General features: G+C 38.7%; 1 protein-coding gene across 1 annotated transcript in view; it reads right to left on the minus strand.

Annotated features, from left to right (window-relative positions):
• The window catches only part of LOC122400190 (potassium voltage-gated channel subfamily KQT member 1), a 91,780-nt gene that overhangs the window by 59,480 nt on the left and 15,531 nt on the right, over nt 1-16,769 (minus strand). The gene's annotated exons all lie outside the window — the stretch shown is intronic.

Genomic DNA, 16,769 nt, shown 5'->3' on the forward strand with positions numbered 1-16,769 from the left:
AAGGAGCAATTATAAACATTATTTTAACCTTGTTAGCTCGATTGTAATTGACAATGCGAATAATCGATGGGTCCTAAAAATATTCAACGACTTTCGTTCCGGTTCTCGGACGAAACATAATTACGTTCGATTCGAAGCAAATAAGGTCCTTGTCTAGATGATTAACCGGATCCAAATAATTGCTTTTGCAAAGAATGCTTGGAATATTAAAATACCTCATCATTTATAGATTGTTCTATTTAGTATCCAGGTATATATAACCCCTTAATTGATCGAAAAGTATATTCCACGTGTTCCAATATTCGCAATAATTATTCATCCCCTGAATAATTCCAACGAGATTTCGGATAACGCTCGATTTTCTCGCGAATCATCGTCGTTGGGGATTCATGAACGCGTACCTTCGTCGCGATGCTCGTTGTCGGGCAACGCCGGTCGGGTCACGGAAAAACAACTTATTTATAAACGCGTGAATATGCATGCATCGCGTATAGATTTTAACAGTTTTATCGCCGGGACATTTAGACGCTGACGTCGACGTTCGAACTGGGACGTTCGCAACACGTGCTTCCGCGTGTTGCAGTTCATGCTGTCCCTCGACGAAAAGACACGCGTTTATTTTCAGCGAAAGCTTTCCTGCACGCGACTTATGCGTATATTTCGCATAATGGCGCGAAGTAGACTCCCGGGATACGAGAACACGAAATAGTAAAAACGGGTGCAATCGTCGGCGATAAGCAGACATGGCTCGTGACAAGATTTACGACTACGAACGCTGAAAACCATACTGGGACTGACTGCGCAAACGCGCGGGAGGAAAATTTAATATTGAATATAATTTCACGAACGCTGTTCTTGCTTCAAGACAAGCGTAAAATATTTCTCTTACAGCTTTATATATTCAGTGGTTATAAATTGAAATTTTTGATAAGATTTACGACCACAAATGTTTGCAATTCAACACCATATGTGGATGAAGTTATTAACTGGGACTTACTGTCCAATCGCGTGGGAGGAAAATTTAATATTGAATATAATTTCACGAACACTGTTGCTTGTATCAAAACTGAATAAAAGAGTCAAATATTTCCTTTAAGGCTTTGTACGAAATTGTATCATTATATCCAGTGATTCTAAATTTAAATTTTTGATAAGATTTACGACCACAAATGTTTGCAATTGAACACCATAAGTGGATGAAGTCATTAACTGTGACTTACTAAATGAAATATTGAATATAATTTCACGAACACTGTTACTTGTATTTCAAATTTTGTCAGTATCGTAGCCATAACATTTAGGATTCTCCAATCTGACAAGCTCCTTCTGACCACTGCAGTTACTAATTCCATGGATCTGGAGTTTGACAATGATAGTCTACCGAGATACCTACGCGGGTTTGAAAACATCGAAACGAGTAAAAGTTTAGGCGAATGGGATGGAAACGTATGAAGTTAATCTTCAGTTTTCGTAACTCGATAACGTATCTGTTAACGCATCGCTGCAATTTGTTTCGAATGATCTGAATAGAAGTAAGATGGAACGCGCGATAAGGCAGAGAAGTTGCTTTCATAGCCAAATTAGTTTCGAGAAAGGTACGTTGCGCGATATGATTGTGTGTAACGTGGCCACCTCGTTCTTCTGACTGTAATCCATTAGATTTCATCGCCTCGGGTTGCTTAAAAAGCCACATTTGCTAGACGCATAAACCACGGGGGAACAGGTGCATAGTAGTTCGTGTTCGGGAGACGTTCGTAAATCTGAGAAACTCAATTTCTTAGCAAAATTCAATACCCTGGTGTGCTCTAGCGTGTAATGAACTAGGTCATGATGATTTTGGAAACATCCTAGCGTGTACCGTTCGTGGTACACGTAATAATAATCTCGATAGAATCTAATCCGTAATTCCTTATCAAAATAAAGGAATGATAAATGAATTTACTGAAAATGAAATTTATGCAAACGAATTTAAATTGTAATACTCTTGGATCGAGATCTATAGAAAATGAAAAATTGTTTTCAAACGCATTCCGTGACAGAATTATTAAAATGCTGTTCAGTATTCATAGAGTGTTGTCTATGCAATTATATATTTAATACAATTATGCAAAGAGATGGTTCTACGTGCAGAGATAAGTCGAAAATGTAGAATAAGATTTGCCAGTATAATGCTTCGTTTTCGAGATAATCGATGTGGATTCATCGGGACCGCTTGCAAGTAGTATTGTAGTACGACTGGGACGACGGCGCAAGTAGAACTAGCAATTAATGGCCAGACGTGCCACTGAAATCGCATTCAACGGCACGTGTACACGGAAACTTTTTTAATTCGAACTCAAACACTGATCGTAAATCAAATTCGAGATAAAAAGATATTAATTCTCACCGGTAGGTATTGAATAATTATTAAAATATTATATAAAAGCGACACCACGAGGCTCACGGTAATTTTATTCCATCTAGTTTATAGTACTTTACAAAGAAATACGATCAACGATCATTTGCTTGATTTTTCTAATCTAGATCGATCGTTCAATGGGTTCAGAAGTAAAAATAATTAATAAGAATATTTAGTTTACTTTCGACAATATAATCTGCCTTTAAATATCATTTTTATTTTAATCTTTAACAACTACTGCTACAACTTCGAGTTCTTTCTTATTACCTTGACACGTCCGGGGCTACGGAACAGTTATTTCCGGTAGACAGGGAGGAAGAACTTCGTAATCATGTAATTAATCGTGTCCCAAAGTTGGGCAAACGTATAGTCCGTCGTGTGTACTTTAAGATGAATCCTGGCTACAGGGTACGCGTTCTGCTTCAAATTATGGTAATTAACGCAACGACGTGTCGCCTTTCGGTTTACGATATACCTATTTGGACAACACATTCACCGGGATTGCAAATACGTAACTCGTGTCACGGATATTCGTCCGGACAGGTCCGATTTTCAGTGTAAAATCCATTTTATAAAGGACAATGTTGATGGTATCATTACAATATTAATATTTCGATGTAATAGATATGTCAATTTCATCAAATTTAAAATTCTTTCTATTTGTTCTATGCAAATTCTCGATAGAGAGACACTAAAAATAACATGTCGCCTTTCAGTTTACGATCTGTCTATTTGGACAACGCAAAAATCACTGGGACTGCAAATATGTATACGTAACTCGTGTCACGGATATTCGTCCGGACAGGTTCGGTTTCCAGTATAAAATCGATTTTATAAAGGACAATGTTGATGGTATTATTACAATATTAATATTTCGATGTAATAGAAATGTCAATTTCATCAAATTTAAAATTCTTTCTATTTGTTCTATGCAAATTCTCGATAGGGAGACACTAAAAATAACATTTCGAGCACCGATTAACCTATCAACCCACGAATAATCTTCAATATAATTATCATCGCATTTGGGACGTAATTTATCAGATAAACCTGTACCCGTATGTATCGTTGCAATGCAGATTGCGCATACGAATAGACGAATTTACACAGATTTCAAGTGAACAATGAAGAACGTAATTACAATGTGCTGATCAATTATTCGCTAAATTACGATGCATTTAAGACACGAATGCATCGTTGGATCGATCCACTACGACTAAAACTGCTGTTTCGCGTGTCTCGAGATTTTCGCTGCGAATATTCCGAGTCGCGGTCGAATTAAATAACAACCTGCCAATTAAATATTTACATGCTACTTTTTCGAAACTTTTTTCAAGCTCTATAATTACCCTTCCGTTCGCGAGTTATTTTTTTCTGCAAAAATTCAACGCAATAAATTCAAGTTGATTCAATTCCCTCTCCCTACGAAAATAGTTTCTCCATCTTCGAGTGTTTTAACGTTGTGTACATTTTTTCAAGCCCTACAATTATCCTGTTCTTTCGTTTCTGAGTTACTATTGCTTCGATTCTTCTCTGCAAAAATTCAAGGCGAAAAATTTCGTTGATTCAGTATTTCCTCTAGGAACATAGTTTCTCTATGAGTGTTTCGACGTTTGTTTCGCGCAGTGCTCTATACGTCATAGCAATCGCAGCCTCTAATATGTATATCGCGTCACGGAAGTTTGACGCGCACCACAATCATCGAAGCAACGGCGAGCGATATATATCGCTTCGCAAAAGTTTCTATCGCCGCGCGTGATATTCGTCTCCATCGGAAAATTGTTTCGAGCCAGTTTGACCCGTCTGGACGAGACGACTTTGGTCAGGTTCGGACTCATTGATCTCAAAAGTTGTTCAAGAACGGAGAAACGTGACATCTGGCTGCTTATGTTATCGACCGCCCCGACGAGTTGCAGTGCACAACTTTTACTGCAACTCGTAACGCTGGTGCCAGTTAAATATAGCAATATGTGCTGCTCAACGACGAAGGTTACACGTATCGCGTCACTATTGAGCAGTCGTTCGGACGGAATGATGAATAATGTCGCATACGAGTCAGACGTTCGCGATATTACGCCTGATCAAACTTAAGACTCATCGCGATTCGACAGAACCATTAACGACACTCGAGAATTCCTAATTCGAATAAGTCTCCATCGAAACGACTCGATGTAAAAAACTCGCAACTTATGGCATATTGACATCAACCATCTTTGTCTCTAAAATATGATATCGCAGAACTTTTACGATCACCTGCAGAATCCAGGATACGTTCGAGCCCCGCGAGACTGCAAGTTCGAAAGTTGGATGATTTGATGGTTCGAGTTTGCAATAAATCCTACGCGTTCATATTTTTTATCTTCCTCGATTTGTATCTATCAATTATCTAGAATCATTCGTCGAATAGTTCAGCTAGTAAATAAAAAGATGCAGAGGCAAAGCGACCGGTCGTTATGGAACGATCTGCCGCGAGAAAAGTTTAACGAAACGAATCGATAGCCTTTGATTCGCCTGGAATTTACGGGTAATCTCGCTCGTCACGCGATCCATGAAAACGTCTAAACCGCCCCGACGAAATTTCCCGTGATTATACGCGGTTCGGACTCGATTTCCGACGAATTTAATTTATGCTCGCGGTTTCGCGTCGTCACGCGAAGACGTATGAAAATCGAGCAAAGTAATAAAGAAAACCAGCGAGGTAGAACAACCCTGCCGAGTATGTAGGGCAAAATTTATGAGTCGAAGCCACGGTCGTGATTCGCTCGCGGGAACTCCCTTTGGCTCGAGCGGAATACTTTAATTCGATTTAGGGTTAATCTCTCGTGCAACGGAAACTTGACGTGGCGGCTAAACGTGGATCAAAGTTAACGGCAACGACAATTGCAACGCCGGTGCCCTTGACAGAATTAAAAGTTAGCGCCGCGGTTCCGTCAGACTGCGACGACCAATTTCATTAAAACGGAAATAGTTTCAATTTTACGCGACACCGCGAAACAAATTCTGAAAAGGAAAGCTTCCACGGTTTGCTGAATCAAAATTAAAACGAGTCCAATATTCAAATAGCTCTAAACGGAATTAAATCGCTGCAACTACTAGTGTTATTGCGAGAAGTTGGCTAGTGGGACGACTGAGGGGGCAGGGGAGTACGTCGTTTGCTCCACCCATCCCCACTCCGGTCGTTGTTTCGGCAAATGGCGACGTTGGAGTCGGGATATGGGTACCAATCACACTCGCATTCCTTTCACTCGCCAACTTCTCGCGGACGCACAATAGGTATAGTACCATTTGAGAGACTGTAAAACTTTTTACTAGAGCAAAACTTTGATTTTAGACGATTGTAAATTACATACATTAAAATTTCTCTCAAGACCTATTTTCGTAACCTAAAATTCACGAGTCATTTTCAAATTTATTCAACATTTCAGCTTGAGAATGAACTATTTCAGTTACAAAGTGAAATGTCTTACCGCCCAATTAATGATACAATAACAAGAAAAAATTTCAATGTGTACAAATTAAAAGATAATGCCAGCTTTCTAATGTTCGAGTCTCCAATTATAAGTGGGGTTATGTTAGGTACGAGAGATCCTTGTGATTGGTCAATTTGTAGCAGGCCAATCTCTTATGGTTCGCGTGCATAGGTGATAGAGCGTATGGAATCGTTTAAACTGTAAGGGTAATGGTACCAATCCGGAATTAATAGATTCGATAAGAAGGATTTAGAATGCGAACGGCGTTTCCATTTCGCTCGGATAAGACGCGGTGTTAACGTTCGAACGAGCATCGGTTGATTTCGTAGCGCGAGCACGGGGGAATCGCTGGCGGAAATCCAAAGACCCGGTAATTGCCGCGGCGGATTCGCCCGCTTGTATAAGTAATTTATTAGCGAGCGATACGTCGTTAAATAACGACGAGCGCGGCGTTAACGAAGTCGGTTCACCGTGGAATACGCTTTAAGATGGCGTGTCGGGGGACTATAATTCCGACGTACAACCCCCTCCCCCCAACGACCCCACCCCGGACCAACGAGGCTTTGCGGGTCACCTTCATCGACCTACTATGATAATTGTCCACATTCGGCTCTCCTTTCTTCTTTTTATCATCGTTCCCCGACGCGTCTTCGCGTCTCAATTGATTCGGGGCGATCGATTCCTTCCACAGGATTTTCCAATAATCGATGGCTCACAAATTGTATTTCCACTCGTTAAATTTACGTTTTTACATATTGCAAATGCTCCTCATTTCTTTCTTTATTCCGTGAAAATATCATTTGTGTTGCGTATTTTGTTACAATGAGTTGAGAATATTTTCAGTTATTGAAATTTGAAACAAAAATATAAGAAATACGTGAGATACGAATTATTATATTTAGGGATCGAGACAATCCTCTACAAAGCTCCCGTTTCATTAATTCTATCAATAAAAATATGAATTTGCATAAAGTTATTATTCATTTCACCCTTTATTGCACGACACTTGTATACGTATTCTTTTGTACTTGCAAGTCCAAAGTATCGATCATTCGTGGTATCGAACGTATTAAAATCTGAACGTACGTATTGGGAGAGATTTACCCCGCTGCTGACAACTCGACGCGCAAGATATTGGACGCCTGTCAACGTCCTAATGAAACGCTAAAAATAGATGACAAGTCACTTAAGAATCGTGGGAGTCTGTATTCGCAGATTGATTGATGGACACGGGAATATCGAGCTTAAGAATAACCCGTTCGATTACATTTAGACCAGACTGACGCAGTTAATTGCTTTCCTACGAATCTGTTACATTACGGGTACAAAGAACGAGATCGAAAGAAAGAATGTGACAGGTTTAATGTATACGAAATGTTTCCACTGGCGATATTTTACATCATCAAAATTTATACCCACCGATTCATCTCTCTAACGCGTTCAGTAACGGTTGAGATTAATACCATTACTATGTTACTCGACTTCGCCTGTGTAGAAGATGGATTACCAAATGGCAGGATATCAAACAGTCTTGGTTCTTTCCCCCGTTCTTATCTACTTCTACCGCCCATATTATTTTCAAGTTTTCTATTCTAATATAGCTCTTCTCAAGTTGCACCACGGTGCAATATTAGAACGATTCCATTGAAAAATTACAACGAATGATTAATAGACTCTCTACTCTCAGTAGCTTGGTATCTATATAAAACTGTAACTTCATTAAAATTTTAAGAGATTTCGACTTGGACTAGTTCACGTTAGGCAGAAGTGTGTTTAATTTAAATTAGACCGAGTAAGAATACAAAACCACACTAATAATACACTTTATCTGAATATTAATATAAGTAAACATGTGAGCAAAAATTATATGATATAAAATCGGACAGTTCTTGTTATAACATAAGAGAAGAGGATAACACAAAAGGAAATACATATATAATATTACGAATAGTATATCTACGTTGATAGATTAGTCTACATCCAAAACCAAAGTGCTTATTTATTCTAGGAATACTTCTTCGAGAACCACAATTTGAGAAACACTGCGTTAAAGCGTTTATTGGAAAGATGATGATCCTATCCCTTGGGTAGGTCATTTCACCCTTCGATAGACAGAACGGAAGTTGGATTCTGCGGGGGTGTTTGAATTGAAAAGCGCCAATATGTTGTTACGATTACGATTGTTTGACGTATGGTTCCTTGGACGACTCGAGCGGAATAATCCGACTAACGATGATAGAACGTCTGCTCATCTAATATTTCAAACGCATTGTCAGTAAATCTGAAACGATCCTGCCCTCGCTCGATGGTTTAAGGACAATCCCTAGAGCCTTTCTTAGACCTCGAAACATTTATCACCCGCTCCTCGGACGTTATTGATTTCGAAGAAACAAGTTTGGCAACTCGGAAAGTAGACTCGCTTCTAGGATCGACGGTTCCATTGATCTATCCCCGGTGCTCGAGAGTGTTCTCAACGTGTCGTTAGTAACGACCCAATTATTGCGTCTCGGAATTAACGAAGATTAGTTACCGAGGCGAGACCGAACCGAAAAACCTGGTAACGAAGAAGATGGAAATTATTATCTTGATCAATGGTACGCTTGAAAACTGAAGTCGAAACATTATTAGAGAATATAATATCAACGTTGCAAACGAAACGTAGAAAATATATTTTTCGAACAACAAAAATATTCGAAAACTAGGACACTCTTAGATTTCTCGTGTAATTAAACTAATTTAGAACTCTGCTTTAACGATTGTAACAGTTAAAAAATAAATATTTGTAGCACGAGGGCGCAGTTTATTCTCGGAAAATAAAAGTTAATTACGTCCATATTATACCGGGCGGGATTTTTCCGTTCGATGACTGTTAAAATATTTAACGATCTCGACGAAGGGATCGGAACGCGAAAAAATTTGTTGCACGCGCCGCCACGCACACGCTCGCATGTAAATTGCACGAGTATCGGGCCAGCACGATATTTCATCTAAAAATAACGAGCGACACGCAAATAGCCGGTACATGAATTGCGCCTAATAACGCGTTGCTATTTATGCGCCGGGCAAAGTAGGCCGTGGCATTAGGAGTTACTCCTATTAGCTCAGTTTTCTTTTATCCGCGAGAAATTGCGTACGACGTGCCATAATTTGCTGGAAAAAAAACCCGACGACGACGGCGCCGCGACATCAGCGAAAGCTCTCGTGACGTCGCAGTTGCATTTCAACCGAAAGACAGTCGATTATAGCCGGGCGAACAATGCCACTCGATTCCTCTTTGTTCCCCCGGAACAAACAATGCATACTCGCCTCCAATTTCGTGACAATTGTAACAAAATGTACGAAGCGAAACCCGGATGTAACAGTGTTGCAATCATTGGATAAGACAAATGGAAACTTTACTGTCGAGCCTCTCTGCGTCCAACGGACTTGACTCATCCCTAGACGTAATTATTTGGCAATAATCGCGTCTATCTTGATACATCGAACCTGGAACGTTTTCCTACGTGGGCAATTTTTAGTTTATTAAACGCTCTTTGCGATCTGAACGCGATAAACGAGTACTTTGCTTAAAGTTAAAGATGAGTAAATTTTGTTCCCTCAGAAAAAAAATGAAGCATATTATATACGAATTATTCTTATTGAATACACTCAAAAAGTTTTGGGATACCAGCAGTAGCACCACGGAACAGTAGCAAAGGAAACTAGAAAACTAAAAGAGTTAAAAGTTTGAAACGACCCTGTTTTGTATTTATTATTCGTCACTTTCCATTCTATCAAAAGTAATAACAACAGTTCTTCGAAACATTGAATAGCTGATTGAGCCATCGCTCAGAGATTATACTATAATCCTTAGCATTATATTATCTTCTTTGAGAATACGTTTCCAACGTTTTACTCCTCGTTTTAGGAACGTCCTGTATAATATCGACGCGTTTGTCGCTGCTAGTAGAGACCACTTCGAACACTTGCTGTGAAGTAATGCTTCAACTGTAAGTGGCTGTACCTCAGTACCGAACCCATGTTTATTAAACCTTTTTCGTTAGTTTTTCAGCTGTAAAATACGTGTGCAAATTCTGTTGCGACTCGCCTAGAGTAACTGCTTCAAAACTGTTACTAATTATTCAACCAATCTTGTTACCGGTGCGTTTTACGATGTATAAACATGGAGAATCGTTGAAGTACGGTTTACTAATAACACCAGTTTCAAGATGAAACACAGAAGTGTTTGGAAACTCGTATTTTCAAAAGTTGCAACAGACTTTGTTTAATGTGCTTCATAATGCATCGACCGTGATTTTATTGAGATGAAAATCGGAAGACTGGGTGTTTCAAAGTAACAACTACGACCTACCACGACCATTAGCTTGATTGATTCAAGGTCGTAATAGGAGGAAAAACCACTTGAGCTTGATTGCCAATCGTAGAGGCGCGTGAACTGCTTCACCGACAAATAACTCAAGTTGTGATAAAACGAATGCATCAACCGTACGTGTATATAACAGAATTAGATATATTATATTGCCAGATTTACTAGAAATATCCTATAAGAATACTCTATTGATGCGTTTAAATGATTTGAATGGCAATACTCAAACTTGTCAATTAAAACCAATCATTTTATTTGAGATTGGATCGGGATAAGATTAAAATTAATATGTTCTAACGGAAGACAATTAAATGGATTTTTAAAACTTAATATTATACTTTGTTTATTCGACCCATTTAAATCAATGCGAATTAACAAAATTTTACTCTGTACGATGAACTCACCTATTTTCCGATTTCCAAATATACGATTAAGAACGGTTCAACTTGTTCAATTCGCAGCTAATACACTTGATTTGGCAGTGGATCGAATACCTATTTTCCTGGCTCTGTAGCCTTTAGCTGTACAATTCGGTGAGATGAAACGATACGGTCTAAGACTCGACCGTTAATATTTAAGGCGACGTACAAGTCAGATACGAAGCGAATTCACTGAGAAGTTAGTCGTACCGTGTGATCAGGTACTATTCAACCAGATGAACCGAGACTGCTCTAATCTACCGTTAATTTTTAAGGCGACCCTCGACTCTTAAGAGCCAGAAAGCACGGAAGTCCACGGAGAAACGAGGCAAATTATACTGGTCGGCACAGATCAGTCAGAAGGGTTTACTTTATTTCAGCTCTGAATCACTATTTATTTCTAAGCGAACTTATAACATTTGTAGACCAAGAGAATACACACTTCGAGTCAACGATCTTGTTTAATATTTTTACAAACTTCGACGTTAAACGACCCCAAAATCGATTGGATTCAAAGTCCTATAGTGTGGAAATTCAATATAACGTCTTTGATAAAACATCGTCGGTAAATAATATCGAATATGAAAATAAAATCGCAATAACCATCCGCAGAAGGTCGATCGTGGAGGAACGTGACTATGACTAAGTCCTTGCACTCTTTGAATATAGTATGGATATAGCAATCGTGCAGTATTCCACAAACAATCGCGTGTTCCACGTTCTCCATTCTTGCAATCTTTCGAGTGCAATCCCTATCATCTCAAATCTACAGACCTGGTGGTTTCAACTCTGCCACCGATAGAATGTTTTCGAAATGAACGAGCATGCTACAGGCGGTCTAGCATTCCATCGAATATGTTCCTATTTGGTAAAACAACGTTGCGCCCAGAAAGTCTATCAACCAATTAAAATATGGAAGTTTCAGAGATTGTGTACAACCAATGGTCGTGTATCTTTACTTGTCTCATCGGTATCTTTAAATGTTCATTTCTAGCATTCCCCTTTACTAATTAAATTCAGTTTACTTTCCGTATACAATACCAAAATTGCTCGAATCGTTAATTAAAATCTTCTCGTTTCCAACCCCCCTTTCCAGGGTTGAAAAAAATATTCCGAAGAAGCCAGCAGACGCGAACAAACGACGAAGTCAAATTATGCGGTCTGGGTTACTTTCGCCGCGAGTGAAAAATAGATACACGTATCCGGAAATGAATGGCGCGTTCGACACAGCAACGGTAGCATCCAGCAGAAAATGAAAGACATTTCCGTGGCAATTTCCGACCGTGACGTTCCACGTCACCAAAACTTCGATAGCGTAGTTTATTATTAGAAAGAGGCTGGTCGATGCTGGATAGTCGCGGGGGATTACACATAGGAACAGGAGAAAAGTAACGTCGAGCTTATCAAAAAACGCGGAGAAGAATCTCTGCGCCATCGGGAAACGAACTGGAAACGATAGGTCTCGTTCTTTGGAGAGAAGTTCGACGAGGTTGGAAGGCGAATATAGAAATTATCAACTTGGATCGGCGCGAAATATTTTTTACCAGTTTGTTTTTTTCAAATTTGGTCGAACACGTTCCATTTTAATCCTGTGAGTGCTGAATGCTCCTGGCCAAAGTGCTCGTTGCAAGTTATAAACGTAATTCTCGTAGTGAACTATTTTATAGGGTACGTCAAACATACATTAAATAATAAAATTGATTTTTTAAATACTGATAATTGCAGCAAGCAAGAGATCGAAAAAATTGAAAAACCCATATATGCGAACATAGCATTGAAAGGGTTGAAAAGCATATGCATGCATGAAAATATGGCGAATCGTCTGATTTATAAATTTTGATCACCACGGTTGAAAAATTACCTCAACGACGATTTCATAGAGGAAGGTTCTAAAGAAAGAGAAGCATGTCCACGTTCGTGCGATCGATCGACTTCGGAGCCGTTCGACTACCACTTTGTTTTTATAATGAATTATTTAAAGGGTTGCGGTACTTCGCGGCGACTTTGGAGGAATGAAAAACAGCCGCATTGAATAAGCAATGCCACCAGAGTATTTTGATACCTACGCAGATGGTGAACATAGACCCGTCAAAAATTGCGATTTCGCGATATGGAACGGAAATAAATTGAAAAGAAAGTTTAGATTGAAACAAAAAATTGATTTGATCTACGAGGCATGTGTGCACGAGGGAATAGTTTATGTGTCTTTCTTTGTAAAGTAAAAGAACTGAACAGAAAATAATATTAAAGTTATTTTATCCATAATTCTGATACAAAATAAAATGTGTCCAAGTGCCACGCGGAAAGGAAACGTGCAACCATTTTTTTTTTTATTATAGAAGCTCTAAAACCCGATTAATCCAAGACAAACCTTCCCCTGACAATTATAGTTTAAATCTATCTTTTATCTAATTTTTTATATCAATTTAAAGAATGTTCGTTCGACGAATCGTAACGACGTTCTCCATTTTGCTAAACCAAACACGAAACAAGAAAGAAACGCTTTCGGAACACCGACGTGCCCGTTCGACGGATCGCATACAATGGCAGCCGTGCATCGACGGTATTAGCATACCATCGCGGCGGCTTTCAGCGCGGACGATAAAGTATTCAGCGGTGAGCGACGCACTCGCGTCGCAACAAAAGCTCTACACGGCTCGTAACGCTAAACGCGATAGAGTGAAAATCCAGGCGTGAGAAAAGGGTGTAAAAATAGAGGCAACAGTGGTTGGCTGTCACGAGACGACCGGGAGGCTTTTCTATCGAGATTCCCAGAGGTATCCGAGCAACACCTTCGGCACGCTTTGTCGCGCACACGAACCGGTAGAATCGACGAACAATGAGACACGCGAGATATTTGCTTCCCGGTCGAAAGATTGCCGCCAGAGACCCCGAACGCGTTCATTCATACGGTACAAAGAATTTCGATTCACCTGTCGCGACGGCGAACTGCTGCACGAGTTCTATTCTCGGGGCAGAGAGAACCTTTCTGTCTTGTCATCGAAATATTTGTCTTCGGGGACTGGATCAAACATATCGCGGGCGCCGTCTAAATCTGGCTTTGGCTGGATGATTCCCCAATATCGCGTGCAAAGCACCCGGGCAAAACAATATACAGTTACTTGTATTCGTACGATATAATGGTGATTCCTTATAAACGATGAAAGAACTTGTTTCTTACGAATTATTTTTGAAACTGATGTAAGTCCATTTTGTCATATACTGGGATATTTAAACCCTTGACGTACAATTTTATTCGAAATAATTTTCGGGATGAGATACACTCCTTCGAAGTGGGACAAAATGTTAAGAAGATCATCAAATTGTTAAGGGATTTGTATAAGACTTTAATGTTCGACTTCGTAATGGTTTGGTCATTGGTTATTTGGCGATCAACAATGGTTGGATTATGGTCATAGATGGTCAACAATGAGGTTGACATCAAGGTCATCCAATGAAGACCAAGGAAATGCCAAGAGGTAGGACAAATGAAATACATTTAAAAAAGGAAGAAGTTGTAGTCGGTTGAAAATTGGAATTTTATGAGGTATTCCTCACTTTTCGAGTTTAAAGAACAATTTTTCCAACATTCTTAAAATTTCTACATATTCCTCGCCAAAATACCCGTTATTCGCATTTCGAAATATTAAAATCTTCCAATCTGTTCACGAATTATGATTTTTTAAACATACGCATGAAATTTCAGTGAAACATGTCAACGATGGTCAGACATTACATATTCGGTAAGGAATTTTGTTTCTCGAAAGTGCGTAGGAATTTGGGGGTATGTCTGTTCACCAAAAATTATTCTAATTAACCCCCGCAACGAAAAATAATTTTTTTAAAATAATTTGAAATTTTTTAGTTTCGTCGAAAAATTTCAGCACTTACGAATTTTTTTCTCGAAAGTACGTAGGATTTCGAAGGTATGTCTATTGACCAAAAATGATTGTAATTGACCGCTGAACCAAAAATAATTTTTTCAAAACGATTTGAAATTTTTTTTTTCGTCGAAAAATTTAGGTACTACCCCCGTCGGTTTTTCTTCAAAATCCGTTTTTAATTTTTAATAAATTTGTTTCACACTCTACAGAAAAGTTGTCTAATACTTTTTCGTAGGTGCCCATGAGCTCTATTTCGGAAAAAAGTTTCAATGAAATATATTCACCATTGTAGGAGTTATGGCTGTTTGAAAATTGCACCATTTTTATGGGGTTTTTCTCATTTTGCGGGGTCAAGGAACAACTTTTCGAATATTTTGGCGATTTCCGTATATTCTTCACTTAAATACGCGTTGTATGCATTTTGAAACTTTAGAATTGCCCAATCCGTTCAGAAGTTATGACGTTTTAAAGATATGCATGCCATTTCGAGGAAACATTTCTGCCTGAAATTATATTTTCGGCAAGGAATTTTTTTCTCGAAAATGCGTAGGATTTCGAGGGTATGTCTACTGACCGAAAATGATTGTAATCAACCCCCGCAACTGAAAATAATTTTTTCAGAACAATTTTAAATTTTTTTTCCCCTGAAAAATTGAGACACTTACGAATTTTTTCCCCGAAAGTGTGTAGGATTTCGAGGGTATGTCTATTCACCAAAAATGATTATAATTGACCCTTTCAACTGAAAATAATTTTTCTAGAACGATTTGAGGGGGGAGGGGGCGCAGTTTCCTTCGAATACCGGTTCGCCGTCTGATAATACAGAATTGCCTTCTTCAATCCCTCCCATAGTAAACTCACATGTATTTACACACACACTACAGCTGTCTACCCATCAATACTAATTTAGTGAATAGTTTGACAACTGACCGAGGGCGTTAAAATCATCTCCGAATTTTCAGGTCGGTATGGCAGTCAGATTGGGCCACGAAAATCCATAAAGTGTATACCACGTCTGTGCTTATGCTCTCCCAAATACATTCTCTGCTTCTTTTCTTCAATATTTTTACAATAGATGCAACTGTGATTTAAACAATTTTGAACGCATCGATGTGATAATTTCGAGAATCATTGAATCTACTTTAGGACGTATTTCCGATCGTAAATTTTAGAAATTGATTCTCTTAGCGTCGACAGAAGTTTGTGGAAAGTGGTAGAATTTTATAGTGTATCTGATTACAACGTACTTTCCAAACTCCGTAAAATATTTCATCGATTAACGATAAATTAACAGAATCGTTATAGATAGCTGATTACGAACTTGCCTTATTAGTAGGTAACCGATAAAACGAGATTCTCTCTAAAACAGTTTTTTAAAACTTTTGGCTTACGTAGAAGTAACTTGCTCAAATATAATCATAATATTCCTATCTAATTTGATTAAAACGATTACAGTTTTATGAATCTCGTTCAAGCAATTCTTAAAATACAGAGGCAAAATGAAAGAAAACACCAACAAATAAAGCTACAATATACCTATAACAATTCCTTGAATCTCTCTCAAATCCCTTATCGAATGACGATTACGAGTTTGAAAAAAAGAATAAGAATAGCTGCAAGCATTGTTTCGTGTAAGTTGGCAATTTTGTATTAAATATATCCAGGAATCTCTCCGATAACCCAATAATCTGCATGTCATTTTGCTCATTAAATTTTCATCGAATACATGGATGGTAAAAGAAACGACGTAATTATTTTCTGATAAAATAAAATACGTATAATTAAGGAAATAATGCTGGGGCCGTTGAGGATGGGCTCCGCACGGAAAGCTCGGCGTCGGACATCGGTGACCGACACAGTAACGAACCTGTCAATACGTCACCAATCGCTTGAACGTTGGAGCGTGTCCAGGAAGAGAACCTTCTCTCTGGCGCTCCTCGTGCACCGAGAGTCCTCGTATTGGTACGAAAGGAATCAATTTCACAAACTGTGCATCAGACTAAACGTCAATTTTGAAAGCTACATAATGCGAAATAATATGACGGATAAAATGACCAGAATTCGTGTTGGGATCGATCGTGACAACACGGTTATCTTGGCCTCCAAAATCCTATTTACGATATCAAAAACAACATACGTAAAACAGAAGCTGAAAATCCTTCCAACTAAATATATACAATTACTCCCACTTGTATGCGTATGCTATAATAATGATTCGCTATAAATGGGAAA

This window comes from Colletes gigas, unplaced genomic scaffold (assembly GCF_013123115.1).
Source record: "Colletes gigas isolate AHSC1104 unplaced genomic scaffold, ASM1312311v1 Colletes_gigas_Sc00016, whole genome shotgun sequence".
In the NCBI taxonomy this organism is placed as follows: domain Eukaryota; kingdom Metazoa; phylum Arthropoda; class Insecta; order Hymenoptera; family Colletidae; genus Colletes; species Colletes gigas.